The sequence below is a fragment of the Pezoporus occidentalis genome, unplaced genomic scaffold (genome assembly GCF_034315485.1).
Source record: "Pezoporus occidentalis ecotype Australia unplaced genomic scaffold, CSIRO_AGI_Poc_V1 ctg4, whole genome shotgun sequence".
Lineage (NCBI taxonomy): Eukaryota > Metazoa > Chordata > Aves > Psittaciformes > Psittacidae > Pezoporus > Pezoporus occidentalis.
This window is the reverse complement of record NW_026915724.1, coordinates 30,130,261-30,148,031: the sequence shown is the minus strand read 5'-3', so window position 1 is coordinate 30,148,031 and position 17,771 is coordinate 30,130,261. Positions and strand designations below refer to the sequence as shown.

Here is a 17,771-nt window from a genome sequence, read left to right as displayed (position 1 = left end):
TTATAGTTGGTCATTGTATCTCGCTGTCACCAAGATGCAGTAATAGCAATTATCATTACAAAAGTACTCATTGAAGGGGTTGAAAATGGTTGTGCCATCCTTCTGAATCTTTGCTTGTTACAAGGGCAGCCATCCCTCATCTTAGCAAAGGAAGATATTTATGTCTTAAAGCTTTACGTACCTACTTCAGAAGCAGGGATGTTGTCTTTGGTTGACTGAAAAGCAAATAGTCTTTAAAATGCACCTTGCTGTGGGCGCTTGCGTGGCTGGTACCAGGCGGGCAGCCTGGAAGAGCGTCACTGGATCATCTGTTTATTCAGGTTTGTTTTTCGAGGTCTTTATGTGCAGGTGACTTCAACAGGTATCGATCTGTAGATATGTGTGATTCTAACTGGTGAGTTTTATGCTGAGGTCCCATCTTATGGAGTGCATCTATATTTAGTATGGTCCAAAACCTGTCAACTTTGAAAGGCCTCACTTCTGTGAAGACTTAAATTCATGACAAGTACTTTCAGGACTTTTCTGGGATTACATACACTGTGCAAAATGAGCCAATGCTTTTGCGAGACCAGTGATGAAGCCTGTAGATGTGTGCTCAAACTGGAAAGCTGGGTTTGACTATCTTGTTTCTTAAAGTCATCAAAATAGAAAGCTGAAATACAGAGTGATTGCATTTCGCAGGAAGCAACTTGTCCGAGCTTGTAAATTTTGCAAGTAAAATGTGCCTGTTAAAGTTTTTGAGGTGCAAGTATGAATTTGTAGGCACATACCTTCTGAGCCTGAATGGGCACTAGATTTCTGTGCAGAAAAGGGGAATGGACTTCCGTTGTTTTTCGTAGCTGTGTGATGTTCCTTGGTTGGGTAAGAGTGTGTACAGCCATCCTGTAAATTGACTTGTTGCTTGTGAGCCCAGTGCAGTCCCTTAATGAGCATGCTTGCTACTCTCACTGAGTACTGTGAGTTGCAGGAGCCTGGCTCTGGGTGGAATTACATTTTCTCTGTGTGAGTCTGAAATCCTTAACAATATTGGCAGTTAATCAGCTAAAACTTAGCTAAAACTTAACTGGAACTGAAAACAAGGATTTTTTTTTTTTTTTTTTTTTTTCCTTTTTTTCTGAAGTCATACAGGTAATCCAGGTAATTAATCACTTCATGGCAACAAAAGAAGTCACATTTATTTGATTAGATATCTGCAATATAAATATTTGAATGTTGAAGCAACATTGCTTTTTCAAAGCAGACATCTTACATGCTGCAAATGTTTATACATTTCAGTGCAAGGATAAAACTATTCTGACTCAGCCACTGAAGACAAAACTCTGTTTTTAAGTTACCCGCTGTAACTGCACAGTAACTCCAGGTGTCATCAATACACTACTAGGGAGTTAGAATGCCTTAACATATAGCAGTATGTCTTGATTATCACTTCTGCCTTAGAAGTAAAGGGGTCTTCCTTTCCTTTTCCAGCAGGAGCGATTCTAGTAAATATTATGTTAGTGAGCCCGCATTAAAACGTGCTAGTGGCTTATGGCCCAGGTAGTTAACATCTCCATGGCTTTCATTAGGATGATGACTTCATTGCGAATGTTTACTTTCCTTACCTAACTGTTAGTCAGCAGATGTTGGGTCTCTTGGTCTGCTGAACCTGCTTTGCTATTTGAAGCCAGTGAGCTCTCTGTTGTTTGATGCGATGGTTACTCAACGTCAGTTACTCAGTTTTTGATGTTGTTTACATCTCGCTTATCTGTAGAGGCCCATCAGCATTGTAACACACTTCGTGTTAGCAGTTTCTCCTTGTGTTCCTGAAACTATATTACAGCAACAGCGCTTATGCAAATGGACTCGGGGCATTAAGCATATGTTCTAAGATTAAATTAGTGTGCGGATGGACAATGCTTGCACCTCGTAAGTTGCTGCCAGAGTATTTATTGCCTAATAAATTCTAGCAGGTATTTTATAGCAGTAGCACAAGGCTGCTGTAAGATAATTCGTTCGTTTACCGCTCCCGAGCTGGGAGCTAACGTTGCACATAGTGCCTGCTGCAGGGACACTGGGACAGTGGCAGTTTACACCATGACCAAGTCTTCTGTTAATGATGACACTGCTTTAAACTCTTTTAAGTCTTGCCTCATAGAGGAACAGGGGCTTTTTGCTGTGGATTCAAAACTACTTATGTTCTGATGACTACTTATTGTCCTTTTTTTCTAACCTTTCATTGGAATGATTGCTTATGGAAAAGAATTTAATTTGTATCAGCAGGATATTGCATAGCTTAACGCTTGTTCAACAAAATCCATGTTTCATTACGGGCTGTTGCAGAAGCCGTAGGCCAGACGTTGCTGTTACCTTGGGTTTACGATGACTGTGTAACTTTAGTAGAGTGACTCTGAATTTACAGGGCTGTGCGTGGGGATGAATTTAGCACACAGCACTTAGCTCCTAATTAAAGCTTATAGTATTACATCCGTAATCAGGGCGCTCTTAGAATCTCTAAGAAATTACTTTTTTCTTTGTTTACTCTTCTCCCTTTTCTTTCTTGCTGTCTTGCTCTATGATGTTGGGAGCTTGCTGCTCCGTGTTGGGGCCATGATATTTACTTCCCAAAGGAAATGTTTTCCAGCAGTGTACTCCAAATCACTAAGTAGAATAATTTTTATGGCTCCCCAAATCTTTAAGGCCAGTTTCTGAAACTATCTAGCTTTTAATCTTCTTTTCAAAGCAAAACAGAGACTACAAAGCATATGTAATTACATTTTGCAGCTATTTTTAGACTCCTGACATGTTTCATTTATAGTATAATGATAAAAACAAATAGTCAGCACAGAGGCTAAGACAGGCAATTTTCAATCCAGCAGCAGCCGCTTCAGCTACCCTGTGTGTATTTCAGACATGTTTGCTTTAGTCTTTTTGTTCTTTTTGGTTGGGAGTGTACTGAAACTGTGTGTTTCAGTACATGGCTGGGGGTGCAGAGAAAATGAGAGCTCTATCGGGCAGGTCCTGTTGGGATTGTTTGCTGAAAATCGGATTATATGTCAGTGAGTTTTAACGCATTGCACGCACACACACACGCATGCTTTGCTTTTCAGGCAGTTAAAGGCAGAAAGGTGAGTTGGCTTGTCACTGTTTTTACACTGCGTAGAAATGCATGTGCTGGCTGATTATGAGGGATAAAGCTGAGTTACTAGAAATTTTTCCTTGTCTTTTTAAGAAAGATGGTGAGCAGTGAAGTGGCATTAGTTTTCAGTGAAGAAAGAGAGGAGAAAAAAGAGCTGGTGGAAATTGAGGTGTTTGAGTCACAACTGTAGCCTCATTTTAAAATAATCAAGTTTGTTTATTTTAAACTAGATTTGGGAAAGAAAATAGCCATGTTCCTTGTTTTTAAAGGGTAACGTGTATGCGCTCACCATATGGTAGCATTTAACCCATATTGTATGGGCTGACAAGAAGTCACATTTATGCTCTTGATTTATTTCAGTGTTTCAGAATGTTCTTTTTCTGCAATCTAGTACAATAAACGATGCGTTTAGGGTTGTGCAATGTAACTGTGTCTTTAGCTGTTTTGCCTCATTGTTAGAATGATACCAGGTTCATGAGTAAGCAGTTTTATTTTTTCCCCCCTTCTGAAATAATTTCCTTAAGAAATAATCTGTCTCTGAATGTTGAAATGATTTGCGGGAAGAGTTACAAACAATAGCCAGTGACACCGTGTGTTGTAAAGGACTGTGGAGCTAGGTGTTACGGTCTCTGCTGGCTGAAACTAGAGCTGCTCCTTTGATGGTTGAATATATGCTTGGGAAGACTTCCTCCCCCACTCCCGCTCTAGCCTTCACACAGAGGTTGCTTGGTTGTCTATTTTAACGGATGCATTCTGGCTTCCCTTGCAGTAGACTGTGAGGCACCTGCGTTGGTGAGCTGGTACCAGTATTGGCAGCCACAAGTATGGTAAAACCATGAATCAGGCAGCTTAAGGATTGATTTAAACTATGCAATTAGGGAAATAAAGTCTCTTATTTTCGCTTTGAATTTGGAGCCCCCGGGAGTTGTATTTTTAGGCTTTCTTTCCCCCGTCATTCCTAGCTATGCATATCTTCAGGGTTTCAGAAGACAGGGCTCTACTCGAAAGTCCCAAGGCATGCAGTAAACAGGAGTTAGCCCCATACAGTGCATCGCGTGAGAACTCCCAAAAGTTGGTGTCACTCCTCGGTGAGGTACCAGTTGCTCACCATCTGTCTCTTAAAGTCGTTTCTTTTAACCTTGGAATGCAGAAATATTTCAATAAGGTTATTCATGTGTTTGTGTGAAGTGTCTGTAAGCGCACTGAAAAACTGCTAAGCTTCTAATTCCAGTGTGGTGTTTGAATACTAATGTATACCAATTAGGAATGGCTGATGTTGTAATTTAGAGAAGTTGAAAGGAGCATTAAACGCCACCCTTCCAACACTAAATACAGCTTTTCCTCCTGTTGTAGCTGCTTACGTGAAACCAAGGGTCTGTCTTCCAGATTGTTGTGCTAGCACGTTGATATATCCTTGGATAAGCTACCAGTCTCACGTATTATCACGTCAGCCCCTTTGCAATATCCTGTGTATAACTGTACCTTTAACTGATTAACACAGTGCTTTCTTGGTACTGTTTTGAATGACTCTGTGAATGCTTATTTTAAGACCATTTTTAGGGAAGTGTTTTCATCACTACTGAGAAAAGCTGCACAAAATCTATAAATACTTACTCTAATTAGATTTGCTCTGTTTGTCTCTTCTCTTTTTTTTTTCCCCTTTCCCCCAGATAAATTTTACCTCTGTAATGAATGCTGTGATCTTCAATGCATAATTTATATTGACATTAATAATGATACTTGGAGAACGTTTTAATGCCAGTCTGAGAAAACATGACAATTTATGATGATAAACCTGGTCCCATTAAGTTGGAACATCTTTCAGTAGAGAGAGCTGTGACTGTTGGTGGTATGATGAAATAACCCACTTCTCCTCATTGTGGCAAGCATACTGGAGACTTCATCTTATCATGAACGGTACATACCAGGTGTCAAGTGACATGCCAGACACACAGCTTTGCTTCTGAATGACTCCTTCCAATTAGAAAGTAATGGCTTTAAGGGCATCAGCCGAGTAATCGGAGTCTCCCAGTTCTCCAGTGCCAAGAGGTGTATATTTGCAAATGTTACTTATTTATCTGCTCTTTAATTGAGTTCCAAAATTATTGGTAACCTTGGGTGAGTGTGGTGGTGGTTGTAGGGAAATATGTGGAAATTGTGGGATTAATGGTTTAGCAGTCGGGATTAAAAATAGTCGCAGCAAATTACCCTGTTGATACTGAAGCCAGAATCTGTTAATGGGGTTACAAGCAGATTGGTTTATCAAGTCATTTATTTTCTAGGTTGATTAGGGATTATAGGTTGCTATGTATTTGTATCACAAAAGTAAGCAGTGCAAAAGGAGAGGTTGGCTAACTTTTCACTTAAAAGTTCCATACACTTAAAAGGAGGGTGGCTGCAGCTCAGAAGAGTCTTCTAGACTGCGGGCAGCCTTTTATCCTCAATTTTAATGCTCTGAAGTGGATGTCTGAGGAGCATGGGTGTTGTAGTGGGCTGGCCTGACTTGCTAAAAATCTGAAAACGGGAGTTAAAGCAGTAATGTAATTTGTTAAATTCAGGCAGGCCAGTAAATATGAAATGTCAAAATACCTGTTGCTGTTATGTCTCCTACTGTTCCAGAGCAGGACAGAGAGCATTTTTGTTTAGTCATGATAATGTATATGAAGTGCAGTCTGTGCAGTAGACTGAAGACTTCTGTGAGTCCTTGTTATAACCTGCCAACAAACTGACTTCGTGTGTCCCCCTGCATAACAAAAAAAATCTGACTGCTGCCTATATACTTCAGGTTGTGTGTTCATTTCCAAGCTAGGCATAAAATTACAAACCAAGCTGTTCCCTCTGAGTCTTCATAGGAACATGAGAGCCACGATGGAGTCCTATAATATCTCAATATTAACTCTTCTGCTGTCTAGTTCAGGGGGTGCTGTGGCTTTTGCGCTCCTCTTTGCTACCTTGGTGTACAGCTTGAGGTAGCCCAGTGATGTTTTTTGGCTTTTCAGTACTTGCCACGTGAAATGCGATTGAAATGGCAGGTGAAGACTTCTGCAACTTTTTAGGTAGGTTTGGAGTACTGGAGAAGATTGGTGGAGAGACCTGTAACTGGTTTTGCTTCCTTGGATCTGACAGAAAATGGGAGGGGAAACAAGAAGTTTAAGAAGAGAAATGTGATGTGGTTTGAGAGAGGAATGGAAAATATTAGCTAAAAAGGAATCCACATGGGACTGGTTGGTCCGGCAGGCTGAAGAAGGGGAAGGAAACAGAGTCCTTGAGATGTATTCCTTACCCTTCTAAGGCCTAGGTCCTCATCTCCCCTTGCAAAAAGCTTGTCCGAGCCTCCTGCAGGCTCTGGGACTGATGTCCAGGGGTCAAGGCTTGTATCATGAGACTGGAGAGGAAGACAGATGGTTATCCCCTTAATGTGGCTTCTTTGTACGTGAGTTTTGTGCTCCCGGAGGACGGGAGATGGGAGAGAGAGAGCGTAACAGATGCGGTGAAGGGTGAGCAGCCTAGGGCAGTGGCAGGACAGAGAAGTTTGTCTGAAGTTTGGCTTGAGACCTCTCTCTTTTAGGTCATTGTGTAGACCAGAGTGCAGGTTACTCTGCAGCATATAGGGACCCTTCAGTGATGCTGCTGCCTTGGTAGGATGGGGAATGCTGCCCTTCCAGTTGGTACTTGCCCTGCAGAAGAGAAAACCCCCATGACTCATTAGAGTCTCTGTCTTCTCTTATCCCCATGGAAGAGGGCACACTTCCTCTTAAGCTAAAGTCTCTTCAATATGTCAGAAAAAGGATGAGATGATCAGAAGTGTGAGTCTGACGGCTAAGAAGATGCTAGACATGAAACAGATTTTCGTTGTTCTTACAAACCCAGTATATCTTGCTTTGTTCAGTGTATTATACGGAGAACAGTATTTGAAGAGATGAAATCTCAGTTTCTCATTCAAAATTCTCATGCAAAATGAAGTTTTCAGTTTGAATTTTCTCAGTAATCTTTTAAAAATAAAATATTTGTGTACGTGCAGGGGGAAGTGAATGCGGAAAAAATATATGAAAAATAATTTTGCGGAGGAGCAGGAGAAACACTTATCACAATCCTCCCTCCTTCACTTCCATGCTGTTAAGGTCTAGTGGATTTTGACGAGCGTAACTTGGGGTTCTCTCACGGAGTTTTACAGCAGCTCTGAGAAGTTCATTGAAGACCAGATACCCAGAATTACTCTCAGTGTAATTCCACCCACAAGGTTACACCTTGCGTTTGGGATAGCGGAGCTGTGCCAAGATGAGCTAGTTGACTTGTAAAGATCTCTCAGCCGTTTCACGGCTGGCATCAGCGTCAGTCTCTGCAGAGGCAGTGAAGAGCTGGTGCAGGCAGCAGTCGCTGCAAAAGCTGGGGGAGAGGGAAACGCAGGGCGTGAGGAGCTGAACACAGCCTTATAGGAAAGGAGAATGTAACAAGACTGCACAGAAATAAGGGGGGAAAAAATGGGTGTTCGGAAGAGCCATGGATGTCCAGGAAGACTATTGAAGGTGAAGAATGCGTTTCCCTTGTGCCTCAGGACGCTGAGTTTCTGTAGGTGGGTGTCTTTGTTCTTTCTCTCATCAGAAATCACCATGGCAGGAATCTGCAGTTATCTGTGTTGAGGTAGTAAAATGATCGTTGCCTGTTGGTGATGCTTTTCTTCATGAGCAGTGAGCCTGAGGTGGCGGCTGGAGCTCCCCCAGTCATTGTGACCCTGTACAGCATCGCTGGATGTCGCTTTCTGGAATAGGTTGACACGGTGTAGCTGAGATCTTGTGTGTTTTTTTTCCTGTGACACTGACCTGCCAGGTGGTCTCTGCCATTCCACAGCAGCACAAGAAGGAGGCAGGGATTGTGTGGAGCTGTGTAGGAGCACGGAATGGAGGTACCTGGTGTTTGTCTGGCACCTAAGACTTGCGCTCCTGCTTCATGACCAGGGGTCCTGGGACATGTTTGCGTCTGTGCGAAGTAACTGAATTTTTCTTGCTGTAGTTGTTTTAAGGGACTAAAGACTTGGTTGCCACTGCACCAGTCACTGCTTATTGTAGATGCTTCACAGGTCACTGCTTGTCATAGACCCTTTTTCTGCCTCTTGTCCCCCAGGTCTGCTTTGGTCTACAATCCCTGTTTCCCAGCTGCTGTGTGCATCTGAACTTGAGCCGGTGTCAATGTTCATCTAAAACCTAAAGGTGGCGGAGGCTTGGGATAAGTGGGTGGATGTGGCATCTTGAGCATGAGAGTTTTTAAAGGAGGAATATGAAGCGGAGCAGGTTTGTCATCAAGATGAAAATGGGAGCAATCAGAGTGTTGCGAGAGGCCTGTGAGAAGGATGGGTCTATGCCAAGCAACTGGTCTGTGGGTACAAGAGGTCTAGGCGGATAGCAGGCAGGATGCTGACAGCTGCCTAAGGCTGATTAATTTTCAGCACTGGCAGCAAACTTCCTTAAAAAAGGAAACAAAGAAATTGCTGTGAGTGAATAGAATTTGTTAGGACTAGCTAAGTTTGTGAAAGATGCGTGTCAGCAAAACCAGCCATTAAAAAGGCACATGGGAAGTCTGTTGTTCATCCACCGTCTTTTCTGTGAATACTCATGAATCTGTCCTGAAAGCACATTTTCTAGACGTGACTTTCACTGTTACGACCGTAAGTCTGGTTATTTTTACGAAGAATGCACTGTGTATAATGTTTCTGGTATGTTAAAACGAAGTAATAACTTAAATGTTTTAAGCATTATAAGGGAGATAAAATGAGGACGTGCTGCAGTTCCTTTTTTCAAGCCTCTGCAGTTTTGATCAGTTCCTTTTGTTAACAGTCGTCTTCTAAATCGAACCACAACATGGTGATCAGGTAAAGGTGTGTGGGAACATGGTAGGCATTTGTTTTTATCTGACACAAAGTCAGCGGTTTAGGCTTACAGTAGATTATGATTTATCAGGACAGTATTAATTATAGCTGTTGTCATATGGTGGCACCCAGTAGCAATGGTGATCTGTTGTTCTGGGATGTGTACAAACACATAGCAAGAATCGGTCTCGGGACTTGATTGTATCTTCTCTGTGTACATGTGGTTGTATGGATCCATTAATGGGTCATTAAAATTCTTCAAAGCATATCTGCTGTCAAATTAAACACTAATAAATGTCTGTTAATTACCACAGCCCTCTTCACAATAATAAGTTATTAGAATTGAATTTACTGTGAATTTTACTAGAGCAGGGGCGAAGCCAACTTCAGTGTTTGATCCTCAGCTGGCATTTGAATGTGTATCCACAATAGGAGGCAAAAATTTGGCAACAGTTTCCCTGCTACTGAAGGCTGCCTGTGTGTTGATGCTGTGGAATTGCTTCCTGCTCTTCTCCAAACTTCGTTGGTTTCTGTGTGGGGATCCGTCCTGTCCCAGGCTTGCAGGAAAACAGCACCATGGGCCTCTGCTTCTTCATTGCTCTGTGAGTGCCTGGAAATGTGGTCAGTGCCAAAGTATTTGGATCATCCCAGAAATTAACCTGCCAGCTACATAGAAAAATTAGGGTGGTTCGTCTTTGTATCTTTTACAGAGGGTTAGTAGTGAAAAGATGATGGTGAAAAGTCACATGAGAGATGAGAGGAGACAAGGAGGGAAAATGCTTGGCATGCCATGTAGCATGGGTGCGTTCACATGAGTACAGTGCCTGTGGGGTAAAGTGTTGTTTATGCAGTTTTCCTTCACTGCAAAGACACTCTACTTTTGCAAACAGCAGTAGAATTTTTTTGGTTTTGGAACTTCAGCTTATTAGTAAGAGCTGTGCAGCGTAGTAAATCTGCACAAAGCTCAAGTTCATGTCTGTACTGAGTAGTAAAGCTGGGATTAAAGTGGTGCCATATCCCATGGATGCGTAAATGGCTTTGTAATTTCTTCTAGATACTGGTCAGAAAATTGTACAGATTCTTGTGCCAACTTGACCCTAGAGACTGAGCTTTGCTCACTCACTCTGCATTTCATTGGTGTTTCTCCACTGATTTCAGTTACGTTAATTTAGACTTGTATCAGCATACGTGAGACTGGAGGTTAGCATTCAGTGTGCTAAATATGCACTGCGGCATAGAAAGTGTAGCAGGATGACATGGGACTGAGCCAGCAGAAGGAGAGATGCTTATGGTATGTATCTTGTGCCTCTCTGTACTTCAGCCTTGTACTCCCGGTGTCATATTTATCCCTGATACAGGTAGGTACAGCTTGAGCTGGGGTTATTCCTACCTTGAGGTCATGGCATAGGGTCATTTATCTTACTTTTTGACTGCTTTTCACTGTAACCCATGCTGCCTTGTAGATTAGTGATGAATTCATGGCTTGTAGGTAGTCATGTCTGTTCCTGTGCATGTGCACACATACACTACTACAAAATAAAACCTTCAGAGCCCTCACTGAATAATCTTTCTTGGCATCAGTGGGCACTTTTTACTCATTTGAGAAGTCTTGCTGACTTCAGAGGCACTTTCTTGTGAGTAAGAGTTTGCCAGTGTTAGCAATGGTTACCCAGCCTGGTCCCACAGGGTGGTGTTATGACTCAGTCATCCTAACGTTGGCATTGTCCGGGCACACACACACGTGCACGCACACACACAAACACACACAAAGCATTGGTATTACTAGGCCAGGACTTGAAAAATGTGAAATTGTTGGTTTCACTTCTGTTGTTGATGCTGGACATCTGTTTAAACCCAGGCAAACAGAATACCTGCAACCTTGGAAATACAGGTGCCTCCTTGCCCAAGCATGATGATGATGTAGAACACTGTGTGTATAGCAGCATGCTGTGATGCACTTCTGGTTCCTTGCCTCCTCCTCGGCATCATAGGCTGGATTCTCCTCAACTCTTTGCCATCAATACTTGCTAATGTGGAGATTTTAGGGGTGCAGGTCAGGCCAAGTTGGGCCTCTCTGTATACAGGACAACACACCTGCGTGCTGTGTGAATATATTTGTTTATAGTACAGGTCAGCTGTTAAGAGAAAATGGTACATGACTTATAAGATAATGGGAAAACAAAGGCAATATTGTCATGATTACAACTTTAGAAACAGAGATGGCTTTCTGTAGTTCCTCAAATATGACAGAAGATGGGTAGCTAAGTAATGTATTAGCTCACTAGAATAAGAGTGAGTGCATGATAAAGTTAATGCCAAAGGTAAGAATGTAATTTAATATACTGACTTCAGAATCCTATAGTTGTTCAGTTATTTCTGCTTCTCTTATCTTTAAAAAAAAGCAAAATATTTCCTTTTTTTCCCTTGCCCACCTCCCAGTTTTGCAGAAAGTAGGCTGTTTGTAGTCCTCTATAGTTTTGAGGTTATACATTAGCAAGCATCATACTATTAACCCTTCCAAGTCAGTGTTGATTTTTTTTTTTTTTGGTAATATAAACAGAGCGTATGCCTATACATGTGGAAACAAAAGTCACAGATTTATTTTAAAGCTATAAAGGTTGGCAAGAACCAGAGTGTACCCTAAGGCATTATTACATTGCCAGTTGGGATTTGAGCTTTTATACAAGTAAATTTTATTGTCTAGGTTAAAAGCCAAATTCATTGAACCAAATTAATCTCTGCTTCATTTCCAGTGTTGGCAGAGTTTAACCAGGGACAAACATAGCTGTTTGGTTAAAGATTAAAGGATTATTATTGGTTTGATATTTTTAAACTAATATTAGCATGAGCCCAAAATTAAATAGGTTTTGAAGTTTTGGCATGGGGTTGCCATGCTGCCAGTAATAAAACTGATCTTTCCTTATTTCTTCATTTATTTAATCAACATACTTGCCATGAGTACAAAGCTTGTAATGTGATGCTTGGTCTTGGTCTGGCAAGCTGATCTGTATAGGCAGATGCTAGTGGCCACTTGGAAACCTATTGAACTGTCTGCAGAGATCCGCTCATGTGGGTCAGTCTTTGCAACTGGGGGTTTAGTTTTAGAGGCAATGAACAACTCACTGTTGCCCAATTTTAGAGCTCAAATAATTGCTTTGCTTACTCAAGAGGAGAAACAATGCTTCTCTTTGAAACATTCCTAACTAGGGTGTAAAACCAGATAATTTACATTAAATGGCTGGAGAAACAATTTGTCTACTGCATGGAACCCCTATATTTATGTATCAGTGTAATCCAACCATTAGTTTATGGATTCAGAGTCCTCCTGGAAGTGTCACAAATGCGCAGAGCCCCTGCGCGCTAGATTTAGCACTTGATGCCCAGGTGTAGTGTTCAGATCTGTGAAGTGTCTGAACCGTTACAGCTCCCCACTGGCTGTGTTTTTCAAGATGTTCAGGCGCTTGGTACCCTGCCCAGGTCAGCTGTAAGTTATGCTCAGTGAGAAGGGTCTCAGGCAGCCCAAGTGATAGCATTGCAGTTATCCTAAGGGACACTGTCATCTTCAGGATGACTTAAAAGCCTAGCTGGGCATATAACGCAGTAATAGCAGCAGGATAGCCCTGCTGCTGCTGCTGTAGGTCAGAGGATTGGATCCCTGCTGATGCTTCCACTCAGATACCTGCAGGATGGCAGAGTGCAGAGTTGGGAACTGGAGGAGCAAGCAAGAGCATTTGTTCCTGTGGAGTTTTCTAAAAGCAAGGAGGAGAAGGTGTAAAATGTTTAGGGGAGCTAAAATGCCGACTTTACTAAATGAAGTAATTTAATTAATGCAGTGCTGACATACCATAGGTGAGATCTTCTTGCCCCATTGCTCCACATGCCCTGTTGTGACAGCAGGAGCAGTTGAGCAGGGAAGTGCATTGGTGCTCCCCTCTTTTAGTTTTCATGCTGCAACCCCTATACGGATGTCTTTTGGCCAAAAACTTCCTCAGGCATCACTTCAGGAAGCATGTTTTGACACTGCCTGCTTGCATATGCGCTTAGAGGGAGTCACTGCAGGTGTCACTGCAAAGAAGAGTCTTCTCTAGTGTATGGTTGGAAGGCTCCAAGGCAGAGAAGCCAGTGAGAATTACTTATTCTTAAAATGAACTAACTCTTCCTCTTGAAACAGCATAGATGTTACAGTATTGTGTATCGGCAATGTTTTTTTCTGGGGGGAGGTGATTAGTTTTCATATGAAAAGTTTTTTGTTTTAGAAAGGTCCTGGTGAAGGATATAATATTGCAAGTTTAAAAGGTTTACGGTAAAGCAAAATGGTATTTTAACATTTTCAAGGAAGTGCTCATGGCAGTGTCAGGTAACATTTTACCTCAAACTTGGTGCTTTGTTCTGGATGAGCAATTTTACTACTTGTGAAGTCTCAGTAGGAATGTGTGAATATTAAACTCATAAGCAAAACTGATGTATTCACTGGACCCTGTTGTCACTCTCTGGAGATGTGTATGGATATGGTATGCTCCCCATTGAGTAAAAGGAGAACTTTCAGGCTTTGAAAGCAAAGTTCAGACTCCAAGGTCAAAGAGTGAAAAATACCTCCCCTTGCCCAGACAAAAGTAGAGGTATGGGGTGTTTTTTGTTCTTTATAAAGCAGAACAGTATATGCAGTTGAGCATGGAGATGGCCCTTCACTGTGACTGTTGGTGGAGAGGTGACCTTGACAGCGGTCCTGGGCCGGGTCGTTTCCTCAGCCTGCTGTAGCCCTTCTTTCAGGAAAGGGTTGCTATGGAATGGCTGAATCAGTACTGAGAGAGGTGCAGTTTGGGGTTTTTGGGGTTGTTTTAGTTTTTTATCCACACACTTTGTTTTTTGTATTTTTGTTGTTGTTGTGGCACTGATAGATGTGAAAACCAGGTCTTCTGAGAGACCTCATTAGCACGCTAGATGTCCTGTGCAACTTTGCAAGGGTGAGGAGGAAGGGATTTGGTTGGGCTGTATCAGTTGGCAAGTATGCTAAAATGTGATAAGGCTGAGTTGATGCAATCACCAGGGTGCAGTCAGGTTCAGTCGTCCTATGCGTAGTTATTCTTCCTGCGGTTACTGACCAGTGAGCCATCCTGTATTGTAGCAGGTGCCTGCATTTTGAACTAGGTTATATGGTACCTGATCTTACTGATTTAATAATCTGGAGAGGTTTTACAGCAGAACAAAAAGAGTTTGCATACTTCTTCAGATTAACAAGATCCGTCTCTTTAAACAGGGGATTAAGATGTAATTATTCTGTATTTATATAACAGTCCCTTGTGGTTGTGTATGCTAGGGTAGCTTATATAAACTTTTCTTTAGGATTGTTTCTTGTTGCTTCATTTTTAAAAGCTATTAGGTGAATGAGAAGTTGGCTTATGATAAGACCAAACATTTTTTTTTCTCTCTACATAGGATGTAACCATTGCAAACTGAAATGAAATCACTGTTTGCTTTATGCTGATCCAACAACATGGAAGTTGTGCCTCCCACGGGTGTGCCTCATGCTGTGTGGGTCTCTTACCCATCCTTTCTGGCCCAATGGGTAAGGCTTCTTGAGCAGCCAAATCCCATAAGAAAGAGCCTCTGTCCCTCATGGCATGGTGTCTTCGTTTGTCACAGTGGTCATGTGGTGGAGGGCAGAGCCTGGTGAAGGGGCAGAGGAGCTGGAGGTGGGGAGATGGGGGCCTTCATGCTGCAGCTGTGGGGAGGGCAGGGATATGATGTGAAGGTGGTGGTTCACCTGCACTGGAAGCATTGAGATGTTTGAGTTAGGGTGTGCTTTGAAGTTCTCTGGTGGAAAGACTGCCTCCTCACCTCTTGTCTTCGCATTTAGGTGGTAAAGTTCTTCAACCTCCACTTTACCAGAAGTGTAGGTTAAGCTGCCATGCTTTACAGGAAGAAAATGTTTCCTGTGGCAAGCACAAATTGCATACAGAAACCCATGTTTGATTTCTCAATTCTGAGTCTCTGTTCTTTCAGAAGAAAAGGTTTGCGCTTCTTGTTCCACTTGTTAAGTTTTACAGGAAAAGATTGAGATTGTACTATTCGAGGTAATGTAAAATATTCAGCTAATTATCTTAGCCAGCAGAGAAGAGCTGAGGGATTTGGGAGGTGGAAAGGAAGAGGAGGCAAAGATACTTGTCTAATTAAAAGTAGTGGTGCAGTGAAGTTAAGGACCCTTTAACATTTTTGTGCCAAAACTCAGACAGCAGTTTCATTTCAACTGTTGATTGGCACCACCATTGCCCCTGTTGCAGCATCTGACTTAACTGCGAGGAAATGCCTGAGTGAGTATCTCCTGATTGCTTATGATGTCTTGGTGACTTCATGCAGTGATGTACCTGTTTTCTCCCACTGGGGCCTGAATGCACATAGCTGCCTGTGCTTTCCTCCCATCTTTGATTAAAACTGTTATTGCCTCTTCTTGGTAGATGGCAGTACATCTCTGGAAGTCAAATGCTAGCATCTTAATCTTCACTTAGGAGTGTGGGCAGCCTACCTACCTTGGGCTTGTAAAAATTGCAACCCCAGCGGGTTTCTTTGGGTTTCCTCCTGTTTCCGTTCATCCTTCAGCACTTGAAACTAGCCTGTTTGAATCTTAAGCGTGAAATTTTAGTTACTAAATAAAATTTCTGTTATTCATATACATTATGAGGGAAGCAGTAACAGCTTTGTGTTTCTTACTGTTCTGGTTATGCCTGCTAGGAAACTTTAAGGAAAAATATGAAGCTGTCAGGGATGTAAAAGCAGGAGAATCTTGTTCTTGAAGAGAAGAGACTTGGATGGCTGATGAAATCGCAGCCCTTGGGTGCTGCAGAGAAGTAAATTGAAGTCATTATGACATTATGGCAGAGGGTGCCTGATCTGCCAAACTGTCAACGTTTGATGGACGTGGTATCTACTGGCATGATGTTGCATGAGTGCCAGCCAGTTTTTCTTTCTGTCAGCGCAGTGTTGATACTGCCAAGTGCCTGTTATTCCCTCAAACTACTGCACGTGTAAAAAAAGCTGCTGATCAATACTACAAATGGTCAATTTATGTTTGGTGATCATCAAACGTGTATTGATCCGTCTTTCTGTTATGGGTGGGTAACATTAGGAAATCGGTGATGGAGAGGGTTGAAGTATTGGTAACAGATAATTTTTCTAAATTAAACTGTAAACATTCGCAGTACTTAATAACTTGCAAGATATAAATAGTTTCCTGACATCTTTCCAGCATGAGTTTCATTTGGGAGCTGACTCACACCCTAAAATTGAGGAGAAAAATCAATGAAAGTGTCAGAAAGTGACTTTTTTCTTTTTTTTTTTTAATGTTTGGTGTGCTTTTTTTTGGTGTGTATTTGTTTGACATAGCACAAAATGAGCATCCCAGGGAAGCGCTTTTGCCACCCTGCTATGACTAAATGCCTGCAAAGTGAGTCTGGAAGCAGGTTCTGAAAGTGGAGATGCAGCAGAAACAAAGGCAAAAGTTGAAAGAGTAAACCCTGACATTATGCAAGATAGCAGATGAGAAATGATTCAATAATGGCTACAAGCACTCATACAAGGGGGAAAAAAAGGTCCAGATTCCCACTTAATAGTATTGATTCTACATTTGAAAAGTGAATTGCAGTTTATTGCATCCAAGTTGTAGAGGATGCTATCTGCAGATACAGGGAGAGGTACAACAGGGAGGGTTTTGCTATGCGCTTAGACAACAAAGTAATACAGGAAGGATTAAAGGACTTCTTAGGTGAAGTCATCCTCTATTTAATGCTTATTGAGAAAGCCTTGCATCTTGTGATGTTGGCTGAATGTATTTTGGAGGGTTAAGGATATTTCTGCCAGTGTGTGAGTGATTAGTAAGGAGGTCAAAGCTCCACTCTTCTGTTGGCATCTTCTCATACAATTCTTTGAAAAGGAGTGTGCTTTTTGTTTTACTGTGTCATAATTTCTAGGGTTTTGGGTTTGGCATTTTGTGTGTGTGTGTGATAGTTGATCATCTCTAGAACAATGCACAAGTCAGTCATTCAGACAGAAACTCTAAAATCTGGATGACCTAATTATAGATTTCTAAATTTGCACTCCTGTGTCCTGGTATTAAGTATTCCCTTACTCGGAAGAGCTGAGTACTTAGAAATCCCATTGCAGTCAACGGGAATTGCAGTAATAAGCACATTGAAAAGCAAGCTGTCCTTGTTAAGCACTTAAACATGATGGTTTATAGAGATACCTGAGACTTAAAAAGTGTTTGCTTAAATTAGTAACCTAGTTAATATCTCTAGAGCCAATTAGCTGTTTGAAAAATATTTGCACATTATTTGGGAAATTTCAGGTTTCATTTAAAATAATTTTAAATGATTTTAAATATTGTGGGGTTTTTGGCTTAGAATTTGATCAAGTGTTTGAAGTACTACCTTCTTGTAATAAATTTTGAAGTTTCACTCTGAAATCTGATTTCACTTTCTGTTAAACCTATTGTGATGTGACTCTACTCACACTTCATAGGTCTGAGTGGCTTTGAGAAAAAGAGTAGCCCCACTGGATTTAATCAGATTACTTCTGTGTGTAAAGTTACTCAGTTGCATAAGTGTTTGCAGAATTTGTGCTTGTGTAAAGTTTCAGTTAATGACTTAAGTTTCTTTTTGTTCCATCTTTAATAACTTAGTTTTTTTTTGTTTTAAAGATGCCTGAAAAGTCTGTATTTACAGTGCAGCCCTTCCCCTTTCTGCATTTGGTTTCAGAAAGGAAAATAATTTTAGATGAACTTCTGTTCCTGTAGAAGAA

At 41.5% G+C, this 17,771-nt stretch overlaps 1 protein-coding gene across 2 annotated transcripts in view; it reads left to right on the top strand.

Annotated features, from left to right (window-relative positions):
- ZNF516 (zinc finger protein 516) overlaps nucleotides 1-17,771 on the top strand; it is a 128,639-nt gene that overhangs the window by 4,575 nt on the left and 106,293 nt on the right. Inside the window, exon 1 of one of the 2 annotated variants that reach the window (XM_062633114.1) lies at nucleotides 7,667-7,688. The exons of the other annotated variant lie outside the window; for it this stretch is intronic. The gene's annotated coding sequence lies outside the window, so the exon portion shown is untranslated. Of the gene's footprint in view, nucleotides 1-7,666; nucleotides 7,689-17,771 lie in introns of those variants that run through there. 2 annotated transcript variants of the gene reach the window in all.